The sequence below is a fragment of the Thermobia domestica genome, chromosome 2 (assembly GCF_964235325.1).
Source record: "Thermobia domestica chromosome 2, izTheDome1.hap1.1, whole genome shotgun sequence".
In the NCBI taxonomy this organism is placed as follows: domain Eukaryota; kingdom Metazoa; phylum Arthropoda; class Insecta; order Zygentoma; family Lepismatidae; genus Thermobia; species Thermobia domestica.
The window spans coordinates 321,407,921-321,419,967 of NC_137455.1; the positions used below are offsets into that span (position 1 = coordinate 321,407,921).

Here is a 12,047-nt window from a genome sequence, read left to right on the forward strand (position 1 = left end):
AAAATTTGCAGATCTATAGCTGCTCCCAAAGTCCTGAAAAAAATTCGTAAAGTTAGGGAATTATGCCAATTCGGCATATTTCACTGTCCAATATCTCCAATGGGCCTGAATTAAAAAATCTGAAATTTTGGGAATAGTACCTCCTTTAGTATATCATAACACGTACAACAGCGCGTTTTGTGTTTTTGAGCAGAAGGGGGTCAAAGTATTAGGGAATGATGTCATACTCGAGGAGGGTTTTGTTCACGAATTCAACTGGAAATTCCTTGTTGTGAAGTAAAATAAAGTAGGATGAATGGTTAGTCCAGTCAAGGCTCTCAAGCTCGTTTCTTTCCTCTAGTTGTGACTCACTGTCTTATCACAGCCACATCAGCACTAGTGAAGAATGCCGGTATCAGCAGAAGGCGAGAAAAGTCAAAAAGTACACTTGGCAGAAAGTCCGTAAGTACTCCTTGCTCTTGCTGATTGCTATATCAATGATATTCAATCATGTTTATTCTTGTTTAATTGTCAACTCATGCAGAAGACTGTTGTCCTTTCGTCTGATCTACATTCCCCAATCAGTGAACACCCACTCGCTGTAAACACTGACTGGAGAAAGTAGATCAGACGAAAGAACAACAGTCTCCTACATGAGTTAACAGAATAAACAGAATTGAATATCAATGTTATAGCACGCAGCTAGACAAATGAGTACTTATGGACTTTTTGCCAAGTGTGCAGTTTGACTTTTCTCGCCTTCTGCTGATAGCGGCATTCTTCACTTGTGCTGCTGTGGGTGTGATTAAGATAGTGAGTAACAACTAGTGGAAAGAAACGAGCTTGAGAGCCTTGACTGGACTAACCATTCATCCTACTTCATTTTACTTTACAACAACGAATTTCCAGTTGAATTTGTGAACAAAACACCTCCTAGAGTATGATGTCATTCCCTAATACTTTGATCCCCTTCTGCTCAAAAACACAAAACGCGCTGTTGTATGTGTTATGATATACTAAAGGAGTAACTATTCCCAAAGTTTCAGATTTTTTTATCCAGGCCCATTGAAGATATTGGACAGTGAAATATGCCGAATTGGCATAATTCCCCAACTTTACGAATCTTTTTCAGGCCTTTGGGAGCAGCCACAGATTTGTAATTTTTATGTATAAACTTATAACCCCGTACTACACGCAAACACAAATTCAGACCTCTACGTCAGTTGTTTCCTCTTCCCAAACATGTGTTCAACGTCCAAAAATGTTGCTACTGTAAGCCCTGATTTCACCCCTTTCAAGTGGTTTTAGGCAAAAATGTTAAGAGACCAATGTTTTAGCTCTGCACAAGTTGGAGACGCCCAGCAATTTACACTTTGCTAGGACAAATACATGTTGAGATATTCAAAACAACGTAAATGCCTGAAATCGAAAAAACGCAAAATGGCAGCAGCCGCTGCATCGTCATTGGATGTTGTAAAAAATAATTAATTGTGGTTTTGAAGTACTGTTATATCTACTCTACATTTCTGAACAAACTAGATTTTTTTTTTTGAAAAGGTCGAGCGGCAATTTTTCTTTTTTTTTCTCGATCACTTAGCTTGTATTGACTCTAATGTATTTAACTAGTATGTGTGCTACAGTTAGGAGTGTACGTCACTGTTAGTTTTTCAGCGACGAAAGTACATAGGACGAGATGTTTCTCTTTTTTTTTTTTCAAATGGAGACTACTTTTATTAGTTAAAGTCTTTCCAGCCTTAGAACAAAGTAGACGTAAACAAAGCGAAATGTATTACTCCGCGGCTCACACGTGTTTCGGCAGTGAGAGACGTGAACAGCAAGATCGTCTGCTAGCTTAATGTCGTCGCATAATTTCCAAAGTGTAACTCTCCGTTGGTTATTAAATAATAAACGCACTGACACTCACTACTGCTATGTTGGAAATAGCATTTTCTTAAATCCTTATATAAACGAGATTGTCTCTGTTCCTGTTGTCCTCTTTTGTGTTTTACAGCATGAGACAAAGATGGATTATTGTCACTCATCGTCATCATGAAACTCTGTATTTTACATACAATTTCAAATGAGCGGCGTCGGCGTGCGAACACATACGCATGCGCAGTAAATACTATATGTCCAAGTTGGTTGAGCCTGAAATAAAGCTACATCTCTTGTTAAATATTACATTTACTGCATTTCTTATCACAAAATAAAGGATAAATTTAGATATTTTTATTCAAATCAATATTTTAATAGGGATTTTATTGCGATAGGATACCAGTGCAGTAAGACCAACAATTAATCACTAGTCATCGACCCATTTGTAGTCAGGTAAGTTTGTTTACATCTACTTTTTTCTAAGGCTCGAAAGAGAATAGAACTACTTTTGTTAGTTGTTATACAAACCATCTTAACCTGGAAAGCAATTTCTTTTTATTTATTTATTTATTTATTTGTATTGAGCATATTCCATGCGAGTATAACTAACTTATATTTTAAAAGTAGTATTAAAATGTTCTTAATTGTATATTGGTATTATAATACTACACACACACACAATTTATAATCTCAATATTTATTTATGAAATATTGACACAATTATAATAACACTTTCTGTGGTTGTTTCTGTTCGTGTGTTTCTTCTGCCTCCACTTTCTAAACACATTTTCCCCGAAGGATTTGTCTTGTTTTCGGATCCTCTCTTTATCTCTTTGAGGCCACATTGACTCATTGATGAAGTGTTCAACTTTGAAGCATAAAGTATTGAAGTCGATCCTTTTACTGATTATTCTGTCCCACTGGTTATATGCATTTGACGTTGTCTTCATAAGCCTAAATTACAAGCGTGCACCTGAACGATTGGGGGACCAACATACTATTAAGGGGCCGTTTGAGATTTCTTAACCTGTCATACTTTATTTCTTATTAGGTCAAATTTTCATAAGAACTTTATCACATCAGTAAACCGCTTTTCTGAGTTTCTCCGAAAGAAATGAATTATGCTGTAATACATGCAGGTTTAGTAATGAAAAGTTTCTTTAAGAAATATGAACGAAATTCTTGTACCTCTTCCCTCCTCTTGTTTTTTTTCTGAAGAACTTCATAAAAACGTAAAGCTTAAAATTTGACTCAATGTCTTAAACACTGTGGCCTCTGGGCTTATATATGGACGAATATCTAAGAAAAATTACTGTGCAAGGGGACTTCCAGAAGCTTCCAGAAACACACACACACACACACACACACACACATATATATATATATATATATATATATATATATATATATATATATATATATATATATATATATATATATATATATATATATATATGTGTGTGTGTGTGTTTAAACTTTGTTCATTTTGTATTTCACATCCCAACATTTAGTTAAAACTTTGCTTCTTGCTCATCAGTGAGACTGTTCGCAAGTTTTCCTCATTCAGTGTTACCTAAAAGCTTTCTGTGGTTGTTTCTGTTCGTGTGTTTCTTCTGCCTCCACTTTCTAAACACATTTTCCCCGAAGGATTTGTCTTATTTTCGGATCCTCTCTTTATCTCTTTGAGGCCACATTGACTTATTGATGAAGCATGAAGTATTGAAGTCGATCCTTCTACTGATTATTCTGTCCCACTGGTTATATGCATTTGACGTTGTCTCCATAAGTCTAAATTACAAGCGTGCATCTGAACGATTGGGGGACCAACAGACTATTAAGGGGCCGTTTGAGATTTCTTAACCTGTCATACTTTATTTCTTATTAGGCCAAATCCATTATGCATTTTACAAATTACCAAAACTTTTGACTTTTTTGAAATAATAATAATTATAAAAACAAATTTTCCTTTCACTTTATATACATATCTATAGAATTAAGAGTCTTCTTCGAGTTCTTACACTGCTTCGTCCAAGTTTTGTTCATGGCTCGATTTTGTTAAGGTAGCGAGAGAGGCGCTCAGAACAATCACATTCGCCCAAAATTGCACCAGGTTCGAATAGGTTTAGAACGACTGCTATAAAGCGTTAAAACAAATACTATTAAACAGTATTGGAATAATGCACAGAATGGGCTAGATTACGCGTTAATTTTCATGATTAACTTCACATTGACATTACGTTTAGGCTCCTGTGCGTGATGATTATAGTATAATAATAATAATTACTAGAAGATGGAAGAATTCATTAGTTTTTTCTCGTGCTTGAGATATCCCAACTTTTTCGCACTGAAATGTTAGCCATGTTTAGGAGTTACTAATTCACTTTGTGCCGCAAAAGTCGGAAATTAACAACGTTAAGCTAAAATATTCTTAATCAAACTATACACTATAATGCATTACTTCCACAAATAATTTCCAATAGATGTGGGAGCTTGTGGAATAAAACATTAAAAATAAAACTGTGTTGTTGCTGGTTGTGGCAATATAGAACTCCATCAGGCAAACGATAGATGGTATTTAATAAGAACAGTTTTTTTTTTCTGTTTAATACTTTAAAAGTTAATGATAATTTTAAGCTATATTTCATTAATCATACTATCGATACGTATTATCGTTTAGCTAGTGTCATAATGAAAAATTTAATGAGGATATATATATATATATATATATATATATATATATATATATATATATATATATATATATATATATATATATATATATTAATATCAGCAAGTGGTAACAGTGTTTCTAACATGTTTTGGGGGTGCACTGCCCCCCGGAGCTCTGAGAGTGCGTCCCGGAGAAAACCAAAATAATACGTCTATAAATATCAAGTGTGCCCCTCCAGAACAGTTTTTCTGAAAGAACTGCTGAGTGGTAAGATTGTTGAACAGCATCAATTTTTAGGTTTACAAATTAATAACTTTTTCTCCATTCTCTCGAAAACTACGCATGACATTTTGCACTCACATACAACGTTTTGTTTAGCTTTATTAAACCTATTGTCTAGTGTACTAATATGTCTTCTTATTGGACATTACTTTCCCGTTAAATGTTAATAATACCCAGCGACACAAATACGCTAGTTATCGCCTGGAAAAAGAACTCGCCTTAACTCCCTCCTGACCAACCAAACCAAAACGCTCCCCAAAATATTTGCCCAATTTTGCGCCCTCCCGATCTGGCGCCTGGGGAACAAGCCCCGTCTTAGAAATTCTTAATTAAGTAGAATATGTCTAACTTGAACATCGAAAGTTCTGACTAATAAGGGAAACAAGTGTTTCTGTAATACATTTTGTTAATTGTGCAATTTCCAATGTCCAGCGCAGACATCGAAAGTCCTGACTCAATAAGGATAAAAATGTGTTTATGTAATACATTTTGTTAATTTTACAATTTCTAATGTCCTACTCGGATATCGAAAGTTCTGGCTGAAGAAGGAGGAAAAATTATTTCTATAATACATTTTGTTAATTTTACCTATGTACGATTTCCAATGTTCAACTCGGACATCAAAAGTTCTGACTAAATAAGGGGGAGGGGGAATTGTGCTTCTGTTTGTTAATTTTACAATTTCCAGTGTCCAACGCAGATATCGAAAGTTCTGACTGAATAAAGAGGAAAATTGTGTTTCTGTAGTACATTTTGTTAATTATACTACAATTTCCACTTTGTGCGTTTTATTATTATTATTATTATTTACAAAGTCTATTATTGTATTATTAACTAGCGTGTTTCTGAACTATTCCATATTATTATTAGGACTACAGTGGCTGCTTCAAGCTGACCTTGTGGTGAACAAATACCGCCTTCATGGGTTTTCTCGGGGTTCTCCCGCTTTCTTCATTCCACCTTTTCATCCATTCTCATTGTCACGGTTTCCTTTATTCTTCACGGCATAACCGTGGAACGTAAAACTGAAAGCTTTCATTTCATTTCATGTTATTATTGTTATTAGTAGATTTGCCCGTCCTTCTCACGGGAAGAATAAAGTTTAATGTATATAAAATGGGAAATATATTTGATATTGTTGAAACTATTCCCATTTTTCGCTTTAGGGACGGAATTTTCAGATACGCTGCAACCGGTTTTCATTTTTTTTTTTTAACCGAATGTCACACCTTAAGTTAATCAAATCCACGCATTCGACGCTTCCTAAATAAACAAGTGGAAAACAATATTACAAAAATTATCCCCTTTTGTTTCTTAAGGAGAGTTTTTCGAAAACTCTGAAATACGTATTCCTTTAGCTTATATACCAAGTTTCGCATCTCCAACTTCAGTGAATCCTTGCAGTGGATATTTTCTGAATAAAGAGTCGAAAATTGAAATGTTATAGAAATTGACCCCTTTTTTCCTTTACGAGAGGAACTTTCAAAAACGCTAAGTCACGTGTCCAGTTATTTTAAAATCAGGCCCTATATCCCGAGTTCCATCTTTATAACTTCATTGATTGATTCGTAAAGAACCTCTTTCAATCCCTTGTAGGGTATATATTTTTTTAAAAAAAATTCATCCCTTGCTTTCATGATAGAAGGAGTTTTCTGTACAAATTTCACGTTTCTAGAGGTAATAGTATAATCTACGCTTTCAGATTATTATTATTATTATTATTATTATTATTATTATTATTATTATTATTATTATTATTATTATTATTATTATTATTGCAATCTACCTTGCATTATAGTCTATGAAGAGCTCTGACCATAGATGGCTAACAGAACATTTATTTATTGTTTTTCTTTGAACTGAAAATAGTGAAACACTGGTACTGATATATCTTATAACGAATTTCACATTAAGCTGTATGGGTCCAGTTATTATACATCTAATAAGCTCAGTATTCTACAGAAAGTTTAAATAAACAACATTAATTTACAACGTTTCAACAGTTGGTATTTTACTTCTCTCCCGTTCATTCTTGAGCAAGTCTTAGTTTTCAAAACATAAAATAAAATATAAAGTAATTATTTGCTGAGCAAAACTATATATTTTCATTAAAATTCAACACGTGTTACAGTTTCGCCAACTAACTCTTTGGCTTCATCAGACACTATGATACAGGATAACTATACACTCGTACAGTGGCGTATTTACGATTTTGTTTCGGGAGGGGCTTTGCTAACTTTTGGGGGGGGCTTTACCTGGAAATGTGAAAATTCTGCAAGATATTTCATTTACTTTACTATACTAAGTAAGATTTCGGGGGGGGGGCTTAAGCCCGGAAGCCACCCCCCTAAATACGCCACTGCACTCGTATATACATACAACAACTGATATCTTTCTTCTGATTGGCTACTGGCAGCAGCAAATCCCTTTGAATTATACTTACTTGAATTATATGATATTGTTACATATTACAAATTTAAATAACAATGATTATTAAAAAAATTGTTATAATGAAAATTTCAAATCTATCTATATATATAAAAGAGAACGCACAAAATCCTTTGTCCGCTCATCACGCTAATACGGCTGAACCGATTTCTTTCATTTTTGGGGGGTTGTTAGGATTTGGACCCTAGATGGTTTTTATCATATCACTAATTTTCAATTACCAGTGTCTTGAGATAATTGACCAATCAGGTGTGAATACGTACAAAAAATCCTTTGTCCGCTCATCACGCTAATACGGCTGAACCGATTTCTTTCATTTTTGGGGGGTTGTTAGGATGTGGACCCTAGATGGTTTTTATCATATCACTTTAATTTTCAATTACCAGTGTCTTGAGATAATTGACCATTCAGGTGTCCATACGTACAAATCCTTTGTTATTGAACTAATAACAAAGTACCGAAGAATAGATATTTACTGTTTCACAGTAAATATCTATTCTTCGGTACTTTGTTCCCATGATGTTCGGCAGGTACTACTAAATCTTCTGCTTTCAAAGGCTCCAACCTGTCATGTTATGTCACTGTCTTGACGTACGGTACAGCATTCATGCTGTTTTCTTTTATATATATATATAAACTTATGGACTGTGAGCTGTGTCTTCATACTCCTTGCTCGGTTGCTACATAAATTGATGCACCAATGATGTTTGTTTTTTCTCCTAACCTCCCTTCTCCGCAATTACAGAAGAAAGACTTCTTCTAGCTCTTTACTAGTGGGTAACGTTCCCATTATAGCCGACACGTTCCCACGTTGAATGGCTATGCTTATGCGTTGAATCAGGAAACTTTTTGCTCGATTATCTCCTGATTTAATTGATAGACGGTGGCCGATTTCTTTTATAAATTTGAGGCCTCCTTCTTCCCAAGAACCGCTAGACTCAATTGCTATTGCGACAAAGCAATAGTTATCGAGTAGATTGCTATATTTATTCCTTTTTTCTTTCGCTCTTCGAGCAGCTACGAGTCCAGCTTGTACTGAGGCATATTGTAGGTTGGAGGGGGCATAGGTGTCTGAACATGTGAAGTCCCAAATCAATGCCTTTCCTTTCTTCCAAGGTACTAATGTCATACCATCGGGTCTTTTTCCGTCAGATCGGCTGCATCCAATCGGTTCCCTCACTGCTGGGATCCCTGCTGATATTAATGCTCTTAATATTATATCATTTACACTTGAATGACGTGGGTGTCTGCCTGCGCTGCTTTTGCACGACAAACCGTGTAATCCTTTTTTATCTACAAAGGTGTTACAAATGGGGCAGTGGTGTGGTTCACATATATCTGCTCCCAACCGTGGTGCAACTGATACTCGGAAGCTCTCATTGGATAGGTGTAGGCCCAGAGATGGTGATGGTAGAGCTTGAAGCCATGCTCCGTTTTCTGGGGACATGACCGCTAAAAGTCTGGCTTTATCTTCGATGTTATTTGTAGTCTGCAATAAAGAAGCTGCATGGCAATTAACGATGGGCTCGTCCCAAGCCGACTGATTGTTACGTTTTTCGAGAGCCGGAGGGTCTAACCCAACTAAATTTGTCCATTTAGCTATGCAGTCCATTACATCTGGATTGGTGATTTCGTCGTTATCCCATTGAAGAAGTGAACTAACTATTTGACTTGCACCGTAGAAAGACGCTAAAAAAGACGGAATAGCCATATCTGTGGCGCGACGGATTCCAAGGCCTCCATTTTTGACTGGTAAAGAAGCTTGTATCCACGAGTTGTTATTAAGAGAACAATTGAGGATGGATTCCAGACCAGTTTTAAGAGTATCGTCATACTTTTCCAATAGGGCATCTTCCTTCCAGGATGGAGAGCATCGGAGGAAATAAAATAATCTCGGCATTCCAAATGAAGCCCTTAACAGATAAAAAGCAGAATGGGCTGAAAGCTTGGAAAGTCGTGACATAAAAAATTCTAGTTTGGAGGTTTTGTCTAGTAAATTTTGCTCCGTGCCTCTGGTGAGATAGCTGAACCTAAAAGCTCTGCATTACTTGGTGTAAGGAGCTGAATACCAGGTGCTGATTTATTAAAGATATCATAGAGGTTCTTAATTTGTTCTTCTGTAGCACCGAGGAATCCTACTTCGCATTTGGAGCAATTTAGCGATAAGCCAATTGATGATGCGTGTGTACGAATGTTGTCTAATATTTGTAGTATTACGTCTGTATTTCCAGCTATTGTTCCATCATCCAAATACCAGACATTCAGCTCTGCGTTTATGTTATTAACAATTGGTTGGAGAGTCATAGCAAACAGTGCTGGACCTAACGGATCACCTTGTTGAACACCTCGCTGTGATAGAATAGTGTTATCTCCTATATATAGGTTGCTTGGTTGAGAATAGCATTGAGAGATGTACGAAAAATATGCTGGAAAATTCTTTTTAACAGATAGCAACATGGAATCTCGATTTAATTCATTGAAGGCATTTCTGAAATCGATTTTTAAAAATGCTTTCACTTGGGTGTGCGTAGTAGAATAATATGTGCGGGCTGCATGTACTGCTGCTTCCGCCCCAAATGGGACACAGACTCCTAGTTGGTGTGGATATAGTATGTCGATAAGTGATTCGCGCATCTTGTAGCAGATTATTTTGGCCGACAATCGTCTCCAAATATTGCCCACGGCTATTGGCCGAATTCCTCCGCTTTTTTTCTTAAGGGCAAGTAACGACGCACCGAAGAATATCGGTCTCAATGTTGTAGGTACATTTCCTGATATAATGAGGTGTAACAGTTCTCTGATAACATTGATAAGCTGGTCTCTAGATTCATAATCGTGTGATAGAACTAAATCTTTTAGAATTGAAGCTCTGAGGCTATCCATTCCACCGGCGGACCCAGAAGGAAAAGATTTAATTGCTTTCAATAATTCAGCTGATGATACTCTAGTTGCTGATTCTGATGCCTCTGGAGGTTCAGGGATGGCTAATAAATGTGAGTGAGCTGGATGTTTTGCTCTGAGTGCTTCTAACAATGAATTATCTGGAGTTGCTATCGAGTCTTCGGATGTTAATAGTCTTACTGCTCCTCTAACATCACCGTCCGATAGTTTATTTTCAATGTTCTTGCTGTGGAATGATGTGGATTTTGACAAATCACGAACTTTGTATAATTTAATTAATTCGGCTGACAAAGCTTCTCGATGATTATCCGACCAGTTTCGTATTCTTTGCTTCACCCATGTGGTGAGGTTGGTAACTTTTTCGGCATATGGAGGAATACAGAGAACCACATAAGGGAAGATTAAAAGATCTAGCCAAGCATCAATACTATTAGTATTCGTGACTTTTTGTAGAACTTCACTTAAGGAGTGAGCCATAGCTGGTCTGGCGCCTCGGGGAACTCGTCGGAGTGTAGGAATATGAGACTTTAAAAATATTAACAGTTCGCCTATTTTAGCTGTTGAGTCCGTTGAATTTTCCTCAATCGCTTTGTGCGTTAATATATTTGAAATATAGGTAATGGCACTTTTCGCATTGGAAGAAGATAGATTTTTCTTGAGTGATTCGCGGTGGCATCTACTAGTATGTATGGCTAGACCTCGTTGGTTTAGAAAACACTTATGGCAATATGAACATTGCGCTTCATTTGGCTTGCTAAATGTGTCCAAATTAGAACCTGGATCCTCCTTCTGACAAGAGGCATCCGCATCTTGAATGTTCGTTGCATATTGAACCTCCTCTCCCACTTCCGTTTTATTGGTAACCTTTCTTTCTGTCATTATTGGACATAATTGTGCTTATTACATCAATTTAATTTAAAATAGATTAAAACAAGCTGATTTGATTCAAATATTAATGAATTATACTGCCCGTTTCATTGTTGTAGTCAACTGAATTAATGCTTGAGAATATGATTTCACAGAACTACTTAACCACTGGACCGAATTTAATACGGATTTCACATCTCTCACTTGTCGATCATCACTAGCACAACAATTGAATTACTTGAAAATTTCTATATAGATGCATTCTATTGTTGCTAATTACAATTGTTGCTAATTAGTTTATATTATAACAAAGCTTCTATTTATGGAAAATATAAAATAAAAGTAGATTTAAAATTTAGAGTATTAAAATTTACAATTACAATACGGAACAGATTCAAAATAACGCTGTTGGCAGACAATATGATGAGCATATATCACTTTTAGTTGAGTGATAGATGTTCATCATACCTGGCAACAGAATTATTTCTACATCAGACAATTCACTCGACTCGATTGTTAGAATTTCTTAGAATCACGGAAATAAAGTTTCTGCTTTTCAAAGGTTACATCAAGGATCTTATAAAATAGAGGATCTGCCCTTACAACAAACTCTTGAAGCCATACGTCACAGTTTCGCCACCTCTACTCTGCCCACTCCGCCCAATAGGATCGCAATGTTTTGAGCCAACAATCATGGCGGAAACGAAAGTAGCCAATCAGACGATGGCAGAAACGAGAGTAGCCAGTCAGATGTGCCGATGCTCGATTGTTTTTTGGCTTCACCGATTTAATAGGATGAAGATACATATGTGCAGATCCTCTATTTATAACATCCTTGGGTTACATATACAGTTAGTTATTATTTCCTGGCAATTTTCTTTTTCAGATGAACAAAATGTTTTATCTATAAGTAAGAAAACTTGTAGATAATTTAAGCACTCTTAACTAAGTCTATTTGATCCAACTAATATCAATATGAAATTTTAAGAATAAGATTATTTGATGAGTTGAAGTATCAGTAATT

General features: G+C 35.9%; 1 protein-coding gene across 1 annotated transcript in view; it reads left to right on the top strand.

Annotated features, from left to right (window-relative positions):
* The window catches only part of tau (microtubule-associated protein tau), a 219,478-nt gene that overhangs the window by 142,714 nt on the left and 64,717 nt on the right, over positions 1–12,047 (top strand). The window lies entirely within an intron of this gene.